Source organism: Lithobates pipiens, unplaced genomic scaffold, assembly GCF_037356315.1.
Source record: "Lithobates pipiens isolate NorthernLeopardFrog02 unplaced genomic scaffold, aLitPip1_a1.2 Scaffold_25, whole genome shotgun sequence".
Taxonomy (NCBI): Eukaryota; Metazoa; Chordata; class Amphibia; order Anura; family Ranidae; genus Lithobates; species Lithobates pipiens.
The window spans coordinates 357,068-381,507 of NW_027507787.1; the positions used below are offsets into that span (position 1 = coordinate 357,068).

The following is a 24,440-nucleotide window of genomic DNA, read 5'->3' on the forward strand; positions in this document are numbered from 1 at the left end:
TGATTACTTAACAAAACCGTGTAACCACATTTTTATCCATACATGGAATAAATATGCAGAACCATGCAATGGTACCTGGACCGACCTTGTGAACTTACACTTATCTATTCTTTCTTCTCCTTCCTTTTCTCTTACCTTTCTTTTTTATCTCCTTTTATGTTATGGTTCAATATTTGATCATCCATATATGCTATATATTTATATATACTAGACCGATATATGTACTAAGTTTTTTTATAAAGATATCTTCTGTTAGATATTTATAGTTACAACTTTCATACTTATAAGATAAAGTAACAGAGCAGTTAATTAATTAATTAATTAAATGTATGTGATTAAGTTCAATGCAAACAATAACATACTATGTTACCTATATATATAATTTGTTTTATTGTTTAACAAAGAGCTTATGTTTATACATCCTTGTACATGTAACCAATGTACTTTCATTGTATTGTGCAATCAATAAACCTTTTTAACAAGGATAAAAAGATAAAAACAAACTTTTATCTTTTTATCTTTTTTAAATGTAAGAGGCAACTTGGCATTTCTAATAAATTGTATTATCTTTAAATATTACATTATGGGAGGCCTGATTTCTTTTATTTCTTTTAATGCCGAATATTGAACGTCCATAACGGAACTCACAAGATCCTGAGGCTAACCAAGCAGCAGGGAGAAGGTTTATTCAGCAGATCGCAAACCACGTCCATAACCATCCATATGGACATTGATTGGAAACATGGATGATATACAGGTGATCCCATCTCAGGATACCGATCTAAAGCCGCGTACACACGGGCGGACTGTCTGTCCAACTTAGTCCGCCGAAACACATTTCAGCGGACAGTCCGCTCGTGTGTGGGCTTCAGCTGACTTTTTTAGCGTGCAGTCTGGCGGACTAAGTATTTCGGAATTTCCGTAATATTGTCCGTCAGACTTTGGTTTCAGCGGACAATCCGCTTGTGAGTAGGCTAGTTGGACGGACTAAGTATGGCGCATGCTCAGAAAGGATTTACACGGCGGAAGGTTGCATTGCTGTGTATTGGACGTCCTATTTCTAGTCCCATCGTACATGCTGTACACGTCATCGCGCAAGCTTTCAACTGACTGTTTGTTCATCGTGTGTGGTCAAGTCCGTTCATTCGAAAGTAGGACGGACTGTCCGTCGGATTGTCTGACGGACTAAGTTGGCCATACAGTCCGCCCGTGTTTACGCGGCTTAAGGCTTATTGTTCCCCATCTGGAGGTAAGAGCTCTGGGAGCATTACGTGACTATCTAATCACAAAGATTAACATCAATTTCACAACATAATTGTTTATTTAGAAGACTCAGCAGGATTCACCAGGATTATTGTCACTAATTTATCACTTTGATTTGGACTTTTTATGATGTATACACACTCATTTTGGATTTCATTTACTACTTTTTTACCAATGATTTGGATTATTTCATCTCAATATTAATGTGTTAGAAGTCTGCACTTTTATTATTATTTACCCTTTTTTGTGTTTAAGTGTACACTTTAGATCTCGCAGGGATTTCACTGACTTCACATTCATTTATATCATATATTCACTTAATTAGTAGCGCAAAGGACCTCACTTTAAGGCTGGGTTCACACCGCTGCGGGTGAGAGATCCGGATGTGATTCGCACCGCACTGCAGTGCAAATCACATCCGATCTGTCTGTGCGATGCGAGTTCAGCCATACAGATAGTATGGCTGAATTCGCATCGCACCCGCCGCAAACTCGCACAGGACCCTTTTTTTGGTCCGCAGCAGAATCGGATCGCATGGGTATTCACACCATGCGATCCGATTCCTGTCCGAGTTTGCAGATCGCACTGCGATATGCGGACTCATTAAGATTTCATTGACACTCCCAGCAGTCCGCATAGGGCAGTGTGAACTGCCGGCGGGAGGCATGCGATGTGGGAAAACGCTGCGGATTCGTGGCGTTCCCGCATCGCTATGGTGTGAACCTAGCCTAAATGTGGCCTGGTACAGTTGGGGGGGGGCTCTCTCACCCCCCCTCTTTTCCTGCGACCTGCCAGTTTGCATGCTTGGATAAGGGCCTGGTATGATTTTGGGGGGACCCCTACACCATTTTTTTTTAATTTGGTGCAGGGTTTCCCTTAATATCCATACCAGACCTGAAGGGCCTGGTATGGATTTTGGGGAGACCCCAACGCAATTTTTTTATTTTTTGGTTTGGAGTTCCCCTTAATATTCATACCAGACACAAAGGGCCTGGTAATGGACTGGAGGGGGGGGACCCATGCGTTTTTTTTCAATGAGTATCATCTATATTGCCAAGAGCCAACAATTCATTACAGCCGTGATCAGTTTTAAATGACTTTTTTCCTTTAGAAATTTTATTTTGCTGTGGTACTGTTCTAAACACGGGAAAATTGTGCTCCTTTACAGGCATACTATAGACACCCCCCAGACACAATATTTAAAATAATATTTCATTTTTATTTTTTCACTTGAAGCATTATTAAAATCTCTGCTCCCAAAAAAAACTACCGTTTTTAAAATGTTTTCTTGCATTGATACATGTCCCCTGGGGCAGGACCCAGGTCCCCAAACATTATGGGATTTATATTGCATATAAGCCTTTAGAATGAGCATTTTGTTTTTTTCATGTTAATGTCCCATAGACTTTAACGGTGTTTTGCGGCTTTCGAATATCCCGTGAACATTGCATAATGTTCGCTGTTTGGCGAACAGACGAACATCTGATGTTCAACTCGAACATCGGGCCCACCCCTAATTCTCACACTGGCTTGGGGAGAGGGTGAACTGGTGGAAGCAGTTGCAACATGTTACATCTTCCACCCTAAATACTGTATGTGTGGAACATGTCTTTAAAACGCCCCCCCCTACAAGTAAGCTTATAATACATTTTACCTATAGATAGCTTAGAAACGGCCTATACTTGCCCTCTTTAGTAGATATTCACATTGGTCCCAGCCACAACCATCACCCAGGGTTGCCGAGAAGAGGCCCTTGACCCATGAACAAGGGGTCAAGGTGCTTTGGGGTGCCACCCACCCCCTACATGTTGAGAGCATCTGGTCAGGTATGGTCCGGAAGGGGGGGTGCTCGCTTTTTTCCCCCTCTTCCCTGGCCTGCCAGGCTGCATGCTCAGATAAGGGATTGGTATGGATTTTGGGTGGACCCAGGTGTTTTCTTTTTCTTTTGGCATAGGGTTCCTCTTAAAATCCATACCAGACCCAAAGGGCCCAGTATAGACCGGGGGGAACCCCACTCTATTTTCTTCTTTATTTTTTGTAAATAGTCGGGCTGGCAATTGCAGTCAATTTAAATGTGATTTGACTGTTTTTTTTTCTTTACAAATGTAATTTTTCATTAGTTCATTGACAGACAGTGCTCCACTATTCAGAACCATAGGGTTATAATCACCCGTAACAGGAGTCAGACACTAGGCAGAAAAAAGACTTGACTACACCTATGCAGTGGTGTAGGGTGCGGGTACTCCTTGGGGTGGTTGGTCCCTCTGGGGTTTTCCTCCATATCCTCCCTTCCCCAGGTGAGGCCCAGGCCTCTGGCTTAGGTGCTTAGGACACTCTGTCCATCCCCCCTCTAGGGCTGTCACTATGGGGGGTACACCTTGGCACTTGATGGTTGGGTGACCAGGCATCCACAGATCCATGCCCCCTTCGGCGGTCCTCCACTAATTTAGGCTGCGGGTTTGGGGCCTACCGAGCACGTCCGGCCGGCGGCCGAAAATTTAGGCCATGGCTTTTGCGGCCTACTGACCGGGCGACGTGCGGGCGGCCCTAGAGTAGGCGACGGAGGTCACCGCTTTCCGTTGCGGCCATCCACCCTCATTCCTCAGCTCTACCATACACCTTCTTCCAGAGGGACGGCGCTGTGGGGGCTCTGAGGGCACCCTTTTGGGGGGATTGTTTAAGTGGAACAAGTAGGTAAAACTTTGTGAGCTGCCACACTACTGACCTAAATAAACAACTAAAAATAAATTGAGACTAAAAATAAATAAAAATAAATATAAATGTAAAAATAAAATTAAAATACAAGTAAATTGAAATAATAATAAATTAAAAATAACAATTAAAATTAAAATAAACAGCACTCCCCACACTTCCCAAATGTGGCAATACAAACTGATATACCAAATGTGCAACGCTAGAAATAAATAAATGAAGAAAAACAATATTAAACTAATAACTGCCTAACTGCATATATCCTATAATGTAGGGACCTTAGGTTGTAAGCTGCTTGAGGGTAGGGAGGGACTGATGTGAATGTACAATGTATATGTAAAGCGCTGCGTAAATTGACGGCGCTATATAAGTACCTGAAATAAAATAAATAAATAATGTGAAAAAAATATAATATATAATTAAAGTGCACGTGCTTTGTGTGATTCAGACAAATCCTCAATGATATAAAAAGTCCATTATACAAACATAAAAAACATAGAACAAGAGGTAAAATCTTAATGCAATGTCCAAAAACTATATATATATATATATATATATATATATATATATATATATATATATATATATATATATATATATATATATATATATATATATATATATATATAGGGAAAGTGCATGTGCTCTGTGTATTGCACAAGAAAATCCTTAGTATTGCAACAGTCCAAACATAATAAACTGCAATGGTGATTTTTTCATGCAGGTGTGCACACACCCCCCCCCCCCCCCCCCCACCAGGTGTACCCTCACCTTAAGAGCTTTTTAAAAAAGCCTGTGATAAATAATATTATCAGCTTGGGAATATTCTCCTATGGTTCTTCTTGTATGTAGTGGTTAATTATGGTTTAAATAGTGCTACAAAATATAACTCCTTCCTCCTGATCACAAGCCAATTTCTCCTCACATATCACATATGTGAAAGACAATAGAAACTTGCAATGGTGTGATAACGTTTTAAAACAGGTTTATTAAACTTAAAATCCCACATAGATTTACAATCCCATTTAGCACTATAAAAGCAAGCCTTGATATACTTATGAACAGCAAAAGGGGGGTGATAATGTCACCTGGAGCCCAAATCTGCAGCTACCGTTACCAGTGTTCTCCCTGTCTTTAGCCTGTAGTACAAAAGACTACTCACTTCCTTCCTCTCAGCCGATCAAGTTCCTCCTACCTGTTTTGTCACAATCTCGTGACTTCCTCTGGGAATTGACGAGGAAGGAAGGGAGGTGTCAATTATAGGATATATGCATAAGTTATCAGTTTATTATTGATTTTTTTAAATGTATTTATTTTTTTTTTATTTTTTTTTAGCGCTGCACATTTGGTATATAGTTTTTTTAAGTAGGCCCTCCGTAGACATCCCCTGTGAGGGGCCTTAGTGGATGCCCCCTGTGAGGGCCTTAGTGGATGCCCCCTGTAAGGGGCCTCAGCTCTGACTGGGTTACCATTTCAAAGCACATGTCTGTTTGGGGCTACCCTGGATGACATTGTTACGAGTCTCACAGGAGGGAAGTGTAAATGTCTTCCACAGTCTGAAATGGGGAAAAGGACCATTCTTCTTCTGGGCACGCAATGGACCTGGTCTGGCGAGCTGAGAGCAGGGCTCCCTAGACCCACAGACAAGGCCCCTTCAGCAGAATGTCCTAGTGTTCCAGCCTTGAACCCCGAAAAAGTGTTTTTTCCTTCCAATTGGCGTCTGTCACCAGACTGTTGTCAGTTTTCCTTGGGGCTGTGCAAGCCCTGTTGCTTCAGGGTGTGCTTATCCTGGTTCCAGTGGGTACAGAATGGAGTCCATTTGCACGGTAGTGGCGTCCCTTCATCATGGGGGCTTTCGGGCTTCTGTCGACATCATGGATGCATATTTATGCACTTAAATATGTACCCAACACCAACACTTCCTCCATTTTACTGTGGGAAAAGGGCATTTTCAGCTTGCGGTGTCGACTTTTGGTCTCACCTCCACCCCTCGCTTACTCACAAAGGTGTTGGCCCCAGTTCTGGCGTGGTTACATAAGTGAGGGATTGCAGTCCTGGGCTGCTTGGATGATATTCTTCTGTGAGCAGAGTCCTTGGCTACCCTGAGGGCCAACATGGCTCGCTATACAGACCTCAGTTTTCAGTTGGCTTCTATACTACCTGAAGTCTGCTCTGACTTCTTCCAGAAAATTGGATTATCTGGGCCTGACTCTGGTTTCATCTCTGGCCAGAGTGTTTCTTCCTCTGGACAAACTCCAGACGTTGCATGCTGCGTTTCAACTACTGTTGTCTCACAGCTGGGCCTCCCTGCGGTCCTGTAGGAGGGTGTTGGGCCTGTTGGTATCTACCTTTGAGTCGGTTACATTTGCGCAGTTCCATACAAGCTCCTTTCAGGTGAGATCCTGGCGTAAAGGGCCAGGGGTATCTGGGCTATAAAATTGGCAGAGCCAAAAAAACGGGAGTCCCTGGTCTGGTTGCTTCGCTCTCCGGGATTTCGGCAGGGCATATCCTTTCTCACCTTGTATTGGACAGTGGTCACCACCAATGCCAGTCTGTCTGGGTGGGGTGGTGTCCTGGGACTGGGTTCTGCTCAGGGTCACTGGACACTGGAGGAATACAGACTGCCGATCGATATACTGGGACTTTGAGTGATCAGACTATGTATGGATCATGGAGGTTGACTTTGGGGGCTCCGGGTACGGATCCAGTCAGACGATGCCACGGTGATGGTCTATGTCAATCACCAGGGCGGAAAGAAGTGTGTGTTGGCAGCCCTGACAGTAGCCAGCATCCTCCAGTGGGCAGAACGCCTTGTTCCAGCCCTCTCCACTGTATGCATTCTAGGAGTGGAAAAATTGAAAAAATTGCAGGCGGTTGCCTCTGTCAGCTAGTGTTGGTCCACGGGGTGGTCCATTTACTAGGACATGTTTCATCGGATATGTCTCCAATGGGGCACTCCCAAGGTAGACCTGTTGGCCCCCCGGCTTATCGGAATGGTACTGAGGTTTCTGGCAAAGTCACGGGCTCTGGTGGACACTGCAGATGTTCTGGTGGTCCCGTGGGGCCTGTATAATCGGATCTATGCCTCTCCTCCTCTCAAGATTCTTCCACAGATTTTGCGCAGGATCGAGGCCAAAGGGATTCCAGTCATTCTAGTGGGCCCAGATGATCTTGTCGGTCTTGGTACGCTGACCTGGTGCGCTTGGTCACTGACCTCGCTTGGTGACTGCCTCTCAGGGAGGTTCTACTGTCTCAAGGGCCGATCTTCCATCCTGCTTCAATCGCTGATTTTTGAAGGCATGGCTGTTATGAGCCAGGTGCTAAAGTTACAATGCTGCTGAAGGCTAGGAAGCCTTACTTTGGGAAGATTTACGAATGTACATGGATAGCATACATATCCTGGTGTGAGGTGCTTGCCATTTACCCTCGTTCTTTCTCGGTGGCTCGGATTTCACCTTCCTTCATGGGGGGTTGAGCAGAACTTGGCCTTGAATACCGCAAAGGGCCAGGTGTCAGCCTTGTGAGGTTTAGTTGGCATCCCCTGGTCTCGCACTCCCTGGTGCTTACTCTTAATCAAGGGATTCGACATCTGCCTCTACAGGTGCGGTCGCTTCAACAGCCGTGGGATCTACTCTTGGTGTGTTCAGTTCTATAGGAGTCTATCGTTGGAAATATTCGGGAGGTTCCTCTGCTTGCTCTGTCCCAGAAGGTGGCTTTTTTGGTTTCTATCTCCTCTGCTCACAGAGTGTCGGAAATGTAGGTGTTACCATGTCATACCTCTTACCTGGTGATCCACAAAGATGAAGTGGTTCTTTGCCCTTGTCAGTGATTCCTTTTGACTAAGGATATTGTATTTCCTTCGCTGTGTCCCAGGTCAAAATGTCCTAAGGGATTTACCTTACATGCCCTCGTTGTGTTCTGGCGATTCAGGTGTATTTGGCAGTCACAATGTCATTTTGGAGATCAGACTTACTGTTTGTGATCATGGATGGGTCAAAAAAGGACTGTCTGCTTCTTCTATGAACTCTCTAGACGGATCAGATTGACGCTGACTCTGGTCTATTCTATCAGGGGTTGGGTTCCTCCTTTCCCTGGTACGTTGTAGTCTACTTGGTTGCTTGTTGCTTCTTGGGCCTTCCATCATCAGCTGCACTGGTTTGCAAGGCGGACACTTGGTCGTCGGTGTACACTTTCACAAAATTCTACAATGTGGATGTGCTGGTATCTGAGGATGCTTCTTTTGGCCACAAGGTGTTGCAGGCTGCTGTTTAGAGGGTCTATTCCCTCTTGAAGCTGTATTGTTAAGGTTGGGCTCCAGTTTGTTTCTGTGTTGAGCTCCTGTTACCTTATTGGCTCTTGTGTTAGCCTTGTTTTTTTTTTTCGTTGTCCCACCCCCCATGTTTGGCATTGCTTTGGCATGTCCCTATGGTTCTGAATAATGGAGCGCTGTGTCTGCCAATGAACGAATGAGACAAAAGGATTTTTGACTTACCGTAAAATCAGTTTCTCTGAGTTCATTGACAGACACAACACTCACCCCTCTAAGGAGTTTGGATGCTTCTGACACTGCTTGTTACTAAACTGAAGGCCTATAGCAGAGAGGGGGGTGTATATCACCTAGGACTACCCCAAGTCTTTTTTCTGCCTAGTATCCTACTCCTGTAGGGGCGATATAACCCTTCAGATCTGAATAATGGAGCACTATGTCTGTTAAAGAACTCAGAAAAAACGATTTTATGGTAAGTTAAAAATCCTATTTTTTGCTGCAGCATGTTCTATACATGATACAGATGCACCACCTCACTAACCCCCGGGGCACTATATTTAAAGGAATATTTCATTTTTATTGTTTTGCTTTAAGTGGGATTCTGGGCTGCATGCTCGGATAAGAGTCTGATATAGATTTTGGGGGGATCCTGTGCTGTTTTGTTTTTTTGGGGGGTTTTGGAGGGTTTTTTTTGCGTGGGGTTCCTCTTAGAACACATACCAGACCCAAAAGCATTGCCGGACTATACGGGAGGACTCAGACATAAGCGGAGTCTTGCTCAGGTTGAAAGAATACAAGTTGTCTCTTTTTGCAGACGACATACTCCTCACCCTGGCGAACCCTCAAGTCTCCCTTCCCAAACTTCACACTCTTTTAGACACGTTCAGCAGACTCTCGGGTTATAGGGTTAATACTACTAAAACCGAAGCGCTCCCTATTCATATTCCTCCCCCGCTTCTAGCTTCTTTGAAACAGACATATCCCTATCATTGGTGCCCCGTTTCCCTCAAATACCTTGGCATCAACTTGACCGCCACGTACAGCACCCTCTATGAAGCTAACTATGTATCTCTAATTGCGGAAACGCATAGCCTGCTCAGAAGTTGGACGTCGTGCCCCCTATCTCTCTTGGGCAGAATTAATGTATTAAAAATGGCCATACTCTCTACATTTTTATATCTTTTTGAAACATTACCAGTTGCTATCTCCATGCCTCAGCTTAGGAATATTCAGCGGGCCTTTGCTAAATTTATATGGGGGAATAAGCTACATAGGATAGCCCAACAGTGGTTTTTGCTCCACGGTCTCATGGTGGGTTGGGAGCCCCCGATATAGTGAAGTATTATTATGCAGCGCATCTTCTGGCGGCTATCTCCTGGTCGTTGTATTTTGCTACCAGTAGATGGTCGGAGCTGGAAATGAGTGTTGTTACTCCTGTTCATCCCTGTGCCATGCTGTGGTCTGATCTGACCTCCTCTATGGCTCAGCTTAGACGTCTAAGCCTTGGGCCGATGCTTTTTACTTTGTCCATATGGAAGAAATGTCACAAGAGGTTCTCTCTCTCTTCTCCATGCTCACCCCTGTTGAATGTAATTTTTAACCCAGACGTGCCTGATAGCCTCTCTGTGAAGAATATGTTTCCTTGGTACAGGTCAGGCATCTTCCAATTACGCCACCTGGTGCACCCGGTGTCTCGCAAATTCCAAACCTTCCCAGAGCTTCAGGATAAATATGACATTCCGGATCGGCTCCTCTTTTCATACCTTCAATTTAAACATTATTTTCACTCCAGATCTCCTGACCTGACTTTGGCCAACCCTAGCATCTTTGAAACTTTGTGCTCCCATGGTCCCTGTCAGAAAGGACTTATATCTTCTATCTACAATATCCTTCACAATTCAATCTCGCCCACCGCGGAAACGCATCTCTATATGAGGAGATGGGCCGCAATTTTACCAACTCCCTTAACTATTTCTCAATGGCAGGACATCTGGACTTCTACTTCTAAAGTTTCTAGATGTGTGGAGCAGAGAGAGACGGCTTATAAGATACTAATGTTTTGGTACAAAACCCCTGAAATCTTACATAAATACGATCACACCATAGCTAAGCTGTGTTGGAGGTGCCTACGAAATGAGGGCACCCATTATCATATTTTCTGGAGCTGCCCTTTGATTATACCTTTTTGGTCTATGGTCCGTTCTCTGCTCCAATCTGTTTTGGAGATGGATGTTCCGTTAGACCCTAGACATTATTTGTTAGGCTTGCCTATTGCGGCGCTATCTAAACACGCCAAGAAACTGACAGCTTATATCCTCCTGGCTGCTAAGAGAGTGATTCCTGCTTTTTGGTTGTCCCCTTCCCCTCCATCCCATTCACAGCTAATTTCCGCCATTGCGTATATACGCAGGATGGAACATATGACTGCGCTAGTACAAGACTCCCTACCCAAGTTTTCTAAAATATGGGACAGATGGGACAGTTCCACGTTCAACCCTGAGGCAACATCCTAGCTCGTGGCTATTTACGTTCGGGAATGTTTTCCTCAGGCTTGATCTCGGGATTCTTACTCTATGTCCCCTCCCACGAATACAACTCTTGGTTTATTCATGTATCTTAATCAGCGGTCCCGTGGTGTGTCCTTTTCTCCTTACCCTTTAAAGAGATGTATCAAGAGGTTAACATGCTGTATTCCGCCTGCGGTGGTTTTTTCCTGTTACTGTTGCATTGTCAATCTTGATTGTCTACATTGGATGTACGAATTTATCTGCTGTACAAAAATCTTTTTTCAATAAATATACATTTAAAAAAAAAAAAGCATTGCCGGAATTGTTTTGTTTAGATTTCAGCTGTCAGTGGGGAAACCTGAAGCTAATTCCGAAACTATACTAAACGAATCCCAAAAGGAAACAAAATTAGCAACATAAGGAATATATCCAAAACCAAACAAATTTTTTCACTCTGCACATGTCTAGTTAAGATTTCTACATCAGATATACTACACCCCTGTACGTTTGTTTTATATGCATAAGAGATATTCTGCAATATTTCATAAATGTCAGCTGAGTGAGGGAACTTTCATTCACATGGTGTGGGAGTGTTCCAAAGCTAGGCCTTATGGTCTATTGTATGGAATTCATTGCTGACAAGTTCAACCTCCCCAATATACAGTTAGGTCCACATATATCTGGACACAGGCACAATTTTCATACTTTGGGCTCTGTATGCCACCAGAATAAAATGAATATGAAACAATCCAAATTCACTTAAAGTGGTTGTAAACCCTTACAAACCACTTTGACCTACAGGTAAGCCTAGATTAAGGCTTACCTGTAGGTCCAAGAAATATCTCCCAAACCTATACGGTTTAGGAGATATTTGCCCGAAGACGGCATGCGCCGTAGACAGTGGCGCGCAGGCGCACTGAGTGTGGCATCCTCGATAACGAAGATGCCGCGCAATGCCGCGCGTCTCGGCTCCCGTGCGCATGCGCAGGAGTGACGTCATCGCGGCTTCGCCGAATGACAGTGGTGGAGCTGCGAGACCCCACCGAGAAGAAGGATGCGGCGGACTACAGGGGACAGCGGTGACTTCGCTGGCTCCTGTGTCAGGTAAGTGACACATAATGGGCTACTATGCGATGCATAGTAGTCCATTATGCTTTGCCTTTGCAGGGAATGAAAGAGGAAGTAAACTCATCAGGGTTTACTTCCTCTTTAAAGCGGAAGTAAACCCATCCATAAATTTTAATTTCCGGCACATGCCAGAAATGCAACACTCCACAATGGCTGGTGTCTAAACTGATGACATGTGCAGAACCATGGCAGTTGTAGATTAAACAGAGGCAAATATGGCAGCTTCCTTGGCTGAAAACTATAGGTTTACTTACACTATAAGGACCGCCCCGCATATATACTGTGGCAGGGTGGCCCTATTGCGCGAAACGATGTACACGTATGTTTTTTCGTGCATGAGCTGCTGTGGGTGCATGTCCGCTGCACAGCCGACCACCCACGATTGCTCCTCAGAGAGACAGAACAGGGATCTGCCAATGTAAATAAACAGATCCCCGTTCTGTCAGGGGAGTACAGTGTAATCGCCTGTTCCTAGTGATCAGGAACAGGATCGCTTTGTACTCCCAGTCAGTCCTCTCCCCCCACAGTTAGAAACACCTCCCTAGGACACACTTAACCCTTTGATTGCCCCCTAGTGTTAACCCCTTTCCTGCCAGCATCATTTATGCACTGATCAGTGGCTGTTTTTAGCACTGTAATAATGTTACTGGTCCCAAAAAAGTGTCTGAAGTGTCTGATCTGTCTGCCGCAATGTCACAATCCCGCTAAAAATCGCTGATCATGGCCAATACTAGTAAACAACTAAATAAATAATAAAAATGCCATAAATCTATCCCCTATTTTGTAGACGCTATAACTTTTGCGCAAACCAATCAATATACGCTTATTGAATTTATTTATTTTTTTAAACCAAAAAAGAATTCATATTGGCCTAAACTGATAAGGAAAATAGTTGTTTTTATTTTTTGGGATATTCATTATAGCAAAGTAGAAAAAAAAGGAAAATTTATTATCAAATATTTTCCTGATGGACTCCATGGCAGCCTATGTGTGGGCTCCAATGCTATAGGACCCCATTCCCATAAATGAGAGCTCACCACTAGGTATTGCGTTCCGTAACTAGCCTACTCTTTGACAAGAGGGTGGGAACTCCATCTGCCATGGAGTCCATCAGGAAAGGAAAATTACGGTAAGTATTTGATAATACATTTTCCTTTTTCCTGACAGACTCCATGGCAGCCTACATGTGGGAAATAACTAGCCAATCAACACGGGTGGGTATGCTGAACAGAAATAAATTTAATTTGACCCGTCACCCAACAGAATTTATAAGCCAAAGTTCACAAAAGATAGTGAAGCAGGCTCAATATAGTAATGTGACATTAAAGTTTTTAATAGAGGCCCATGAGCAACTCTGCCCCCAGCTACATCACTAGCTTAGTCTCTAAATACCAACCTACACGTCCTCTTCGTTCCTCTCAAGACCTCCTGCTCTCTAGCTCCCTCATCACCTCCTCCCATACTCGCTTCCAGGACTTTTCCAAAGCCTCCCCAATCCTATGGAATGCCCTACACCAATCTGTCCGCCTATCTCCTACTTTATTAGCTTTTAGACGATCCCTGAAAACACTTCTCTTCAGAGAAGCCTATCCTACCCACACCTAACTGTATTTTCATGTTCTCCATCAGCTCATCCCCCCACAGTTATTACCTTTTGTTTCAACTTGACCTTCCCTTCTAGATTGTAAGCTCTAACGAGCAGGGCCCTCTGATCCCTCCTGTATTGATTTGTATTGTAAGTGTACTGTCTGCCCTCATATTGTAAAGCGCTGCGCAAACTGTTGGCGCTATATAAATCCTGAATAATAATAATAATAATAATGAGGCTTTGCAGATCAGGTCTGGTGCCACGTCCCAGGCTGCTGCCCATGAAGCTGCTATACCCCTGGTGGAACGTGCTGTAACTACCTCCAGAGGAGCCAGGCCCCTAGTTCTAAAAGGCTGATGGATGAACTGGACGATCCAGGCCGCAGTTGTTCTGGTTGAAGCTCGATTCCATTTGTTACTGACAAAGTGCAGGACGAACAGGTAGACAGAGTGTCTAAAAGGGAGGAAGTAGGTATACCTTCAGAATTTCGCCTACAACCAGAGGATGAACTTTAGTGGATTTTTAGTGTCTAACCGACAGGGAATCTGCTCAGACATTCTGGACTCTGGGGATGTAGGCCATTGAATTGCCAGCCAGGCACTTCTGGGCCCAAGACATGATGGGCTTGACCTCCCTGAATAGTGTGGGGCTTCGAGTACACCTATGACTCTTCACAAAGGAGATCGCCGTTGTGTCGTCCATTCTTAATAATACTGACTTTCTCTTCGGGAATTGGGAGAAGGACTGAAGGGCACACTAGGCTGCCTGAAGTTCCAGGACATTCTAGCCCAGATTGAGAAGACGCGTACCCAACTTGCCTTGAGCAAGATCTGAACTGCAGAGAGCTCCCCAACCAGTACCGCTGGCATTGGTCATGACCTTAATCCATGAGATGGGGCAACGGAGTGGCAATTGAGCAGGTTTTGCACTGAAGTCACCAGAAGAGGCTGCTCCTCATCGATGATGATATGTAAATAGGTTGACTGTTGCCCCTTGAAAAAATTCTTAACTATCAAACAAAGTTAAAACAGCAAGGGCAGAAGATTTAATAGATGCAAAGCTGAAAAAAATTTGTGAAGGTCTACTTTCACTTGTCCGGATGTAATGAATGGGTTCTTCTTTACCATAGAGAGGATCCTGCGATCATCCACCACTGTTGTCTTCCGTGGACGTCCAGGCCTTTTTATGTTGCTGAGTAGGGATGAGCTTCGAGTTCGAGTCAAACTCATGTTCAACTCGAACATTGCCTGTTCGCCTGTTCACCGAACAGCAAACAATTTGGGGTGTTCGTGACAAATTCAAAAAGCCGCAGAACACCCTGTACAAGTCTATGGGAGAAATCTAAAGTGCTAATTTTAAAGGCTTATATGCAAGTTATTGTCATAAAAAGTGTTTGGGGACCTGGTCCTGCCCCAGGGGACATTTATCAATGCAAATAAAGTTTTAAAAACAGATGTTTTTCAGGACCAGTGATTTTAATAATGCTTAAAGTTAAACAAAAGTGTAATATTCCTTTAAATTTCATACCTGGGGGTGTGTGTATAGTATGCCTGTAAAAGGGCGCATGGTTCCCGTGCTTAGAACTGTCCCTGCAAAAAGTGTCATTTCTGCAGGAAAAAAGTCATTTAACCACTTAAGCCCCGGACCAATTTGCAGCCAAAGAATAGACGTGCATAAAACTGTGTGGAAAGAGACTGACTGTCCACATCCCTAATACATTAGACACAAAACCAATTTTTTCCTTGGTTGGGACTTTAGTTTTAGGCAGTAGTCTCAAAAATTATTAACAAAAAGAAGTTAAAAAATAATTTTTATTACATAGTACAAAACAATATACATATGCGGATGCACAATGATTAATAGAGAGTACAACAAATTCCAGTGTTTCTAGAGCAACATAATGGGGTTGAAAGCACCCACGTTGTCGATCACAGAACAATGCTGAAACTAACAAAGGCCCAACGCTTTTCAAGGTTGTTTAAAAATATTAAACCTTTTCCTCAGGGGCTCCTGATGCATTACATTCCCATATATGGACATTACAAAAAAGAAAAACACCATAGGTAGCAATACATAAACAATATTCTAATTCAGATATTGTTGTGCGTCGCTATTCATAGGGCATCCAAATTGCTAAAACCTGGTGGAGAGATGTCTGCGGAACAGTACCCAGACCGCGACCCACCGATGGCGGCCGGAGGTGCACAATAAAAACAGCCAAAACAAACTGTACTCAAGGGGCGCGAATCCCACCCTGCAGATATTTGTGGTATGGTCAGGCGGTTCTATGGTCAAGGAGAAAAAAAATCAAAACACAGCCCATCAGAGACATAAAACCTGATTGGAAAAGTTACCAATCCAGACTTGTCAGCCATGTGACTACATAAATGGTTATACCCGAATGCCATACCTATCAAAATTCCTCACACAAAGGTGCTGGATTCAGCCATCCATCCCAAAAGTAGAGATAATGGTCTCCAGAGGTGTTCACAAAACTAACAAATACAGAGAGAGGAAGGAACACAAGGGAAAACGTAAAGAGACATATATTAGAAAATAGAGTCCAGAAAAAATCCCCATGATAGTACAACATTGATATATGATTTAATATTGTAGGGATTTCCCACTATAGCCATGTCCCTGTATAGGGTCAGTGCAGGGGAAAGCATAAAAAAACATATATTGGAAAATAGAGTCCTGAAAAAATCTCCATCATAGTACAACAATGGTATATATGATTATAATATTGCAGGGATTTCCCACTATATCCATGTCCTTATATAGGGTCAGTGTATATGGACCATATAATCAAATTTCTCCCTGATAGTTCCAAAGCAACTAGCACAAGGAGAGAGTGGACTGTATACCTGTATATTGAGAGCTGAAGCCACGCTGTCTGTCTGATGCACACACCAGCATGAGACTGGACAAGCGTGTATTCCCTTTAAGCCCAGCGGCTGATCGTTAGATCAGTAACAGCTGGGAGAAGGGAGGGATGGACAGAGTTAGAGGGAGGGAGGGGACACGCCCCGCGAGCCATTGGCGCACAGGCCCGCCCCCAACTTCATCCCCACCATGAGACGCCTGATGATAATAATGGCGTCATAACGCCAACCCTCTGGAGGGGGCGTGGTTAAGGGAGAGAGGTGGCCGGCGTCCGCGTCGATTGCTCGCTGTGCGCCGGTCACCCGGGCAACAGGAAATAACAAATCTCCAGCCCGGATGATCAAAAATATAGAGGCCACAAGGGTTCAAAGCAAACAGTGACCCCGTGTCCCCTGTGCACCGAGAGCACAGCCCAGGAAGTGATGATCAAAGTGCCCATACATTCGTCCACATATCGGCAGCAAAACAAGATCCCGGAGGGCAGAGACCACTTCACCAGGGTTGGGGGAGAGGAACAATGCAGGGGAGTAGAGAAAAAAAAAAGGGAATTTGTTTATAAAAGAATCAAATAATATTTATATTAACGTTACATGTCATCATAAAATACAACTCTGACAATATATAAATATGAAAAACAGTAGAGATCAATGCATCAAACTTGGAACATCACATAAAGTGCATAAGACCATCATAGACCCATCAATTTCCACACTGTTCATACAATTAAGTTGTGTGGAGATATCTAATGGAAAACTGCCACCATATTGTTGCAGAGACACCTGCCTGTTCTCAAGCCTTTCAAAGGGATATATACAGAGCAAACCAACTGGTCAACCAGCCCCGTCATTCAGACGATCATAAGCTGCGCCTAACAAAATTGTGACATGTTGGCCTCAACACAGTCCCACTCCAACCCCCCAGAGGTAAACCCCTCAAGAAAGGGGTGGAATGAGATCACGTCATTGAGGCCAGGGGGTTTTGTGGCCTGGAGGCGATAAATCCATCTCTGTTCAGCCTGCAAGAGGATTTTATTCCAATCGCCCCCACTTAGCCCTGAGTGTATGCGATTCAGAATCAAAAATGAAATTCGTGGAAAAACTCCAGCATGGATCATAGTTACGTGCCTGCCAAGGGGTAAATCTGGGTTGCAAGATTTCATTGCAGCAATGTGCCGGTAAGCTTGTCTCCAGAATTCTTGGTTGGTCTTGCCCACATAATAGCATGAGCATTCACACACTGAGAGATATACAACACCAATCGTCTTGCAGTTCGCATAGTGTCGAGGTTTGTATTTTTCACCATTTGGAAGTCTAATGTTGGAATTGATATTCATAAATTGACAATAAGGGCAGCCCCCACACCTAAAAGTTCCCATGCATTTACACGGATCTTGTTTGCCCCCTCCACCCATATATTCACTGGACACAAGACTGTCACCAATCGATTTGGCCCTTCTGAATGTAAATGAAGGTTGATCTGAGACAAAGGGACCAATAGTGGGGTACATTTTTAAAACATGCCAATACCGTTATATTATATTTCGTAAACTTTTGTGTTGATTGGAAAATTTTGTTATAATTCTAATTGGAGCGGTGCGATTTTGTTTAGATTGGGGATGATGGATAAGTTCCCGTCTATTTTTGGCCTTAGCTCATTGAAAGGCCTGCTTCAAGCATTTTCTGGTCGCTTTAACTGACAATTGCACGGTCGTGCGACATGGCTCCCAAAAAAAATTGGCGTCCTTTTTTTCCCACAAATAGAGCTTTCTTTTGGTGGTATTTGATCACCTCTGCGGTTTTTATTTTTTGCGCTATAAACAAAAATAGAGCGACAATTTTGAAAAAAATTCTATATTTTTTACTTTTTGCTATAATAAATTTCCCCAAAAATATATATATAAAAAACTTTTTTTCCTCAATTTAGATCGTCACGTATTCTTCTACATATTTTTGGTAAAAAAAAATGCAATTAGCGATTATTGATTGGTTTGCGCAAAAGTTATAGCGTTTACAAAATAGGGGATAGTTTTATAGCATTTTTATAATTCATTTTTTTACTAGTAATTGCGGCGATCAGTGATTTTTATTGTGACTGCGACATTATGGCGGACATATCGGACATTTTTGGGACCATTGTCATTCAGCAATCAGTGCTGAATGCTCTGATTCCTGTGTAAATGACACTAGCAGTGAAGGAGTTAACCACTAAGGGGCAGGGAGGGGTTATGTGTCGTGTGTATTTTTTTACTGTTGGGGGCGTGGGTTGGCACGTGATGTCACTGATCGTCTTTCCCTATAACAGGGAACAGACGATCAGTGATAGCCACACTAGGAAGCACGGGGAGAGGTTTGTTTACACATACCTCTCCTCGTTCTTCAGCTCTGTGACCCGATCGCGGGTCCCGCGGCCACGGTCACGGAGCTCAGGACTGGGTCGCGAATGCATGCCTCCGCCGGCGCGCACGCCATCCACGGGGCTGGGCACTTAAAGAGCAACGTACCTGTACGTTGATGTGCCCAGCCGTGCCATTCTGCCAACTTAATGTGCAGGAGGCCATCCTTAAGTGGTTAATATCACTCGTGGCTATAATGAATTGTCGGCTCCCCGTAATACAGAGAACAGTCATTGAAAGTCATTGATAAAAAATAAATTAAACCTACTTGCCCTTACTCTCGTTGATAGGTCAACCTTTATTTTACCCAGCCTTCTCTCATCCAGTTTCCTTTCGGGCCTGGACTCAGGCCGGCCTGATTCGAATACGTGATTTTATTTCTAAGGGCGCCATCACGCCTTTCCCAGTTCTTCAGACGCAGACCCACATCCCTTCACGGGAGTGTTTTAGATATCTTCAAATATCCCATTTTATTCAAACAATTATGGGTTCCCACAGAGTATCGAACAACCTTTCTATATTCGAGATTATCTGCGACTCGGATCCCCATGCACCGGGTATTTTTTCTAGCCTCTATATGCATCTCATTTCTTCCCCCTCCCCGTTACCATCCTATGCCTCTGCTTGGTCTAAAGATTTATCCAAGGATTGGGACTCGGGGGACTGGACAGAGATATGGTCAACCACTAAAATGTCATTGCAGAATGTGGTGGCACTAGAAGCCAGTTACAAAGTCCTTATGAGGTGGTACCTGGTCCCCGTTAGGATTACTAAATACACTCCAACCTCGTCTCCTAACTGTTTTCGCGGATGTGATGCAGGGGGTACCCACCTTCACATATGGTGGACATGCCCTGTGGTAGAACACTTTTGGGCACTTATTTTCCAAATGGCCTCCACCCTGTTTAATATAACCCTTGGTTCAGACCCAGCCCATGCACTGCTCAATTTCCCCCCACACGATCTCACTAGGGCACAGTTGCGTCTTTTTCTCCAGCTCACCACTGCCGCCAAACAGACTATTGCGAAGGCCTGGAGGTCCCCTTTTGTGAATATTGTGGAAGTTAAAAACAGAGTCACTTTGGCTATGATACACAGTAAAATCGAAGCTACAATTTTAGATAAGATCCCCCAACACCTTAAAATTTGGCGCCCCTGGGCAGATCACTTTCTCCCTCCCGATTTTGATAGCCGCCTCCTGGAGCCATGATTCCATTTTTCGGAGTGGAGGGCTGCTTTCCGTTTTTCCGTTTTTCCGTTTTTCCTTTGTTCCGTTTTTCATGGAGTTGGTGGACGGCCTGGCCAGTTCTATTTCTTCCCCAACTATGCTAGTTCACTCTTTTTCTTTCCCTCTAGTCTCTATTCCCCTTTTCTTTTAGTTCCCCCCTCACTCTTTCCCCTATTCTTTCCCTCGACCTGCTTTGCTCTCTTCTTTCACTGACTGTTCTGCCTATGTTGGCATATAATACACGTTATGTACCCATTACTGTTGCCCGGACTGCTTGGGCAGAGTATCCCTGCTTTATGTATTGGTTATAGCTTTTAATTTCACAATCACTTACCTCCCCCACTGATGCTATTTGTTGATTTTTGTTTCACTTTGCGAGGGAGTCAGAGGTACAACTTATACTTCAATGCATGGTCGTGACTTTTTTATTACTCCAATGCTCTGCTGGAATGTTCTTTTACGTCTATAATATCTGTAACTGTGCCTGTTACTTATTCTTGATTGTTGTCAATAAAATATTTGAACAGAAAAAATAAATTAAAAAAAGCGTGGGGTTCCCCCAAATTCAATTACCAGGCCCTTTAGGTCTGGTATGGATATTAAGGGGAACCCCGCGGCAATTTTTTTTTTAAAAATGACGTGGGGTTCATTGATAAAAATGGCATGGAATTTCCCCACAGGGGAATCCCGAACCAAAATTTTAAAAAAAAGCGTGGGGTTCCCCCAAATTCAATTACCAGGCCCTTTAGGTCTGGTATTCATATTAAGGGGAGCCCTGCGTCAAATTTAAAATGAATGCAGGTTTCTGTTATATCAGAGGGGGGCGGGGTCACCCGCACGTCATTGAGGAAGCCGGGCTTTCCCCTTGCATCAGAGGGGCGGGGTCGGGTGACAGGTGGCCCCACCCTCCTCATATAAGAAGTGTTAGGCTGCCGGGATCTCTGCAGTGTCTCTGCCGGTGGAGACAGAGGATGGATGCGCTGGATAGCAGTCTTGGGGATGAGGCCTTGTCCTCATCAACATGGGGACATGGTGCTTTGGGGGGACCCCAAAGCATCCTCCCAATGTTGACGGCATGTGGCCTGGTATGGTTCGGGGGGGGGGGCTCTCGTCAGGTTGCGTGCTCGGATAAAGGGTCTGCTATGGATTTTTAGGGGGAACTCCATACCATTTTTTTTTTTAAATTGCAGTGGAGTTATCCTTAAAATCCATACCAGACCTGAAGGATCCTATAGACTTTCACCACTTGCCTACTGTGCACTTAAACACCCCTCCTGCCCAGACTAATTTTCAGCTTTCGGTGCTCTCACACTTTGAATGACAATTACTCAGTCATGCAACACTGTACCCAAATTAAATTTTTGTCCTTTTTTTCCCACAAATAGAGCTTTCTTTTGGTGGTATTTGATCACCTCTGGGTTTTTTATTTTTTGCGCTATAAATGAAAAAAGACTGAAAATTTTGAAAAAAACACATTTTTCTTTGTTTCTGTGATAACATTTTTCAAATTATTAATTTTTCTTCATAAATTTTGGCCACAATTTATACTGCTACATATCTTTGGTAAAAATAACCCAAATTAGTGGATATTATTTGATCTTTGTGAAAGTTAGAGAGTCCACAAGCTGTGATCCGAATCACACAAAATTGATCACATCTCATTTCTTGTGACCCGAACAAGCCAGGAAAGTAAAAATACCCCCCAAATGACCTCTTTTTTGAAAGTAGACATTCCAAGGTATTTAGCAAGAGGCATGGTGAGCTTTTTGATGTTGTCATTTTTTCAATACGTGGCACTGATGACACGTGACACTGATGACAGCTGACACTGATACCTGGCATTGATGACACTGATAACAGATGGCACGTGACACTGACAGGTGGCACTGATGGCAGATGGCACTGATATGTGGCACTGATGACAGATGGCACTAATATGTGGCACTGATGACACGTGACACTGATATGGTACTGATGACAGATGGCACTATGTGGCACTGATGACACGTGGCACTGATGACAGGTGGCACTATGTGGCACTGATGGGACTGTGGCACTGATGACATGTGGCACTGATGACAGGTGGCACTGATGACAGATGGCACTTATACGTGGCACTGGGGACAGATGGCACTGATGACAGGTGGCACTGGGGACAGATGGCACTGGGGACAGATGGCACTGATGACAGGTGGCACTGAGGACAGATGCACTGGGGACAGATGGCACTGATGACAGATGGCACTGATGACAGGTGGCAGTGGGGGCAGATGGCACTGACAGGTGGCAGTGGGGGCAGAGGGGACAGGTGGCAGTGGGGACAGATGGGCACCTTATTTTCCTTGTTTTATTTTTTATTTTTTTTACACTAACCGCTGTGAGATCTCACAGCAGTTCATCTCTCCCTCCTCACAGGCTGTCTGTGTGAGGAGGGAGAGTGGCTGGATGTACATACCCTCAAATGAAACCCAAATTCATTATATAACTGGAGCTTGAATATGTTTTGATAAATACCTGAAAAATCTAAAATTGTGTCTGTGTGCAAATATATATGGACCTAACTGTATGTACCCTCTTGCTCTGTCTATTATGAGTTGAAGATGAGGAGAAGGATGTACAACTAAATTGTTTCTTATACTCCACAAACTCATAGCAAGAAGGTGGATATAGACAAAAAATTTTACACTAAAGATGTGGGCAAAATAAGTTAATACGGACATTCCGCTATATTAAATGATGTATGAAGCCCGAGGTGCTCCCAAAAAATTAAGGGTTTGGTTTTGATTGGTGGATTCTATTGATACACTAGAGGGAAGGTCTATATTTGAGGGACTATGAGAATGACTGAGCCGAGATGTTAAGTCTTGTGATGTCTTTGCTGAGAATACAGTACTGCACACTTGCTGGACCTGGGGGGTAGTGGGTTTTCTTTATTTTGTTTAAAGCTGTTTTTGAGTTGTTGTTTTTTCCTAGAGGTTAAGGCTTGTTGTTGCCTTTAATGGGGGGTGGGGGTAAAAGGGAAAAATTGTACTTATCAGACTCTAATGCCGCGTACACACGATCAGACTATCTGGCAGACTTAGTCTGGCGGACAAACCGCCGGAAATTCCGCCGGACTTTACGAACGAGCGGACCTGTCCACACACAACCGGACTTTTCCGGCAGACTAGGTCCGCTGGACTTTTGGCGGTAGTCCGCCGGACTTTTGAAAATGAACGGACTTGCCCACACATGGAGGAAAGTCTGTTAATTTTGAACGCGGCTCCAGGTAGCCAGGACTAGCGAAGGAAGTCAATGTCGCGGCCTTCGGCGGCAAGATTGACACGTCGCTGGCCCCGTCACCTGGTATGGACTTAAAGGGGAAGCCCTACGCCTAAAAAACGGCGCGGGGGTCCCCCCAAGGTCCATATAAGACCCTTATCCAAGCACGCAACCCGACAGGTCAGGAAAGGGGGTGGGGACGAGCGAGCGCCCCCTTCCTGAGCCGTACCAGGCAGTGTGCCCTCAACATGGGGGGGTGCTTTGGGGAAGGGGGCCCTACGGCCTCCCCACCCCAAAGCACCTTGTTCCCATGTTGATGAGGACAAGGGCCAACCCCCCCATGTTGAGGGCACACAGCCTGGTACGGCTCAGGAGGGGGGGCGCTCGCTCGTCCCCACCCCCTTTCCTGACCAGCCTGGCTGCGTGCTCGGATAAGGGTCTGATAATGACTTTGGGGGGATACCCACGCTGTTTTTTCAACATAGGTCTTACCCTTTAAGTCCTTACAAGGTGACGGGCCCAGCGAGGTGTCAATCTCGCCCATGGAGGCAGCGACATTAACCTCCTGCGCTAGTCCCATCTACCTGAAGCCGCGTTCAAAATGAACGGACTTTTCTCCGTGCGTGAAAGTCCGTTGATTTCAAAAGTCCAGCGGACTAGCAGACAGACTCAATTTTTGAGTCAAAACTACTTTCTAAGTCCGCCAGACTTTTGGGGAAAAAAAGTTTGCCGGAGCCCACACACGGGCGGATTGTCTGGCAGACTCTGGTCCGCCGAAACAAGTCCGCCGGATAGTCTGATCGTGTGTACACGGCATAAGGTGCACTATTGCTTCGCAATTAATGCCGGGAGGGTATAATTGATATCCATACCTTACATATCATGTATAACTCAGGATTTGATAAATGTATACTGTATACCTGTTAGCATCATATATTTATGAATCTTAGGATTTACTGTTTGGATACTGTATGTAACCCTTGCTCTCTGATAATAAAAACTTTTTTCAAATGGCCCTTTACCACGCTACTTCTGAAATCCCACTGTGGGTCAGTTTGGAAGCAGTTGAGGCTCACCATATCCGTTTTAAATTTACTTTGGCTCCCCCCCCTCAGACATATAAATTACTTACTAATCCCGTTACCTGTCATTCCCTCAAAATATGGCGCATGGTAAACATCCCCTTTAAATTGCAATCTCCTCACCTG

General features: G+C 44.3%; 1 protein-coding gene and 1 long non-coding RNA gene across 3 annotated transcripts in view; both read right to left on the minus strand.

Moving 5' to 3' along the window:
- The window catches only part of LOC143930048 (mannose-binding protein C-like), a 92,239-nt gene that overhangs the window by 50,973 nt on the left and 16,826 nt on the right, over positions 1 to 24,440 (minus strand). The gene's annotated exons all lie outside the window — the stretch shown is intronic.
- Positions 15,259 to 18,216, minus strand: LOC143929850 (uncharacterized). Its single transcript, XR_013262603.1, has 2 exons — positions 15,876 to 18,216; positions 15,259 to 15,750 (listed from the first exon to the last, which is right to left on the minus strand). It is a non-coding gene; the product is annotated as an uncharacterized LOC143929850 (long non-coding RNA).